This window comes from Hippopotamus amphibius, chromosome 3 (genome assembly GCF_030028045.1).
Source record: "Hippopotamus amphibius kiboko isolate mHipAmp2 chromosome 3, mHipAmp2.hap2, whole genome shotgun sequence".
Lineage (NCBI taxonomy): Eukaryota > Metazoa > Chordata > Mammalia > Artiodactyla > Hippopotamidae > Hippopotamus > Hippopotamus amphibius.
Genome location: NC_080188.1, coordinates 90,371,018 through 90,372,413, shown reverse-complemented (window position 1 = coordinate 90,372,413; position 1,396 = coordinate 90,371,018). Strand labels below are relative to the sequence as shown.

The following is a 1,396-nucleotide window of genomic DNA, read 5'->3' as shown; positions in this document are numbered from 1 at the left end:
ACATATGTGGAATCTAGAAAAATGATACAGATGAACCTATTTGCAGGGCAGAAATAGACACACAGATGTAGAGAACTGGATGTGGAGGGGGGAAGGGGAAGTGGGATGAATTGGGAAAGTGGGATTGACATATATGCACTACCATGTGTAAAACAGATGACGAGTGGGAGACTGCTGTATAGCACAGGGGGCTCAGCTTCATGCTCTGTGGTGACCTAGATGGGTGGGATGGGAGGGTGGGGAGTATGGAAGGGGGGGTTAGGGTGGGAGGTGCAAGAGGGAGGGGATACATGAATAGGTATAACTGATTCAGTTTGTTGTACAGCAGAAACTAACACAACAGTGTAAAGCAACTATACTCCAATAAAAGAAAAAAAAGTTTAAAAAAATGAGGGCCTCTCCTTGTTGGTGGGCATATCACAAAAGCAAATAGAAAGAAATCACAGAACTGGGATTCTGGTATCACCCAGAAAATGGGAATCCCTGGAATTCTGATCAGGAAGTAGGGAAATTGGTCCCTCCAGTGCAGAATGCAGCAGCAGAGGGACCCTGTGAAGGTCCAGGTTGGGTGTGTGCCTCCTGGGCACACAGAGCTGTCTCAGCAAGCCAGGCTTGGCTAGCGTCCAGCAAGATGTGTCAGGCATGGTTCCAACTGTTAGCAGGTATTTGCCAAGTAACTTCACCGCTCCAAGTGTTGTCCATCAGTTTTGTGCTTGTTGTGAAATTTACTTTAAGACAGCTGACTCACACTGTGGTTGTAACTATTAAGCCAGAAAAAGAGCAATGAAATTCATTGCTATAAAATGCCTGGGAGCACTACAGGAAGATGAAGAAGTGAGGCTTGTGTGACGAGGTGGCCGAGTGGTTAAGGCGATGGACTGCTAATCCATTGTGCTCTGCACGCGTGGGTTCAAATCCCATCCTCGTCGGTTGGCTGAGTTTGCGAGGAGTGAATGCTCCCTCTTTTTGATGAGTTAATTCTTTAAACATCACTCAGTTGAGTAATTCTTTCTAATCCCCCCTGTTCTCCACTTTCTCAGTAACATTTGTGGTGGCTGTGAACTTAATTTGTTAACTGATATACTTGATTCATGTTTCATTCTCCCACTAAATTTTTCATTCCATGACAAGTTTTGCTTACCAGGAATTCCCTGCTGAAGGAACAATTGAAGAATCAATTGAGGATCATAGAAAAACATTGCCTAATAAATTTAGAGGAGCTGATAAAATGTCTATAGAATAATGTACACAAAATTATGGGTTATTTAAGGCATTATCAGGCTAATTTTACCACTATGCAATTTTTGTCTATTATCTTTCATAGTAACTTCATTTTTTTATTTATTAATTTCTACTGGAGTATAATTGCTTTACAAAGTTGTGTTCATTTCTGCTG

At 42.1% G+C, this 1,396-nt stretch overlaps 1 non-coding gene across 1 annotated transcript; it reads left to right on the top strand.

Annotated features, from left to right (window-relative positions):
- The first annotated feature begins 847 nt into the window (after nt 1-847).
- TRNAS-GCU (transfer RNA serine (anticodon GCU)) lies at nt 848-929 on the top strand. Its single transcript has one exon. It is a non-coding gene; the product is annotated as a tRNA-Ser (tRNA).
- Nucleotides 930-1,396: the final 467 nt, after the last annotated feature.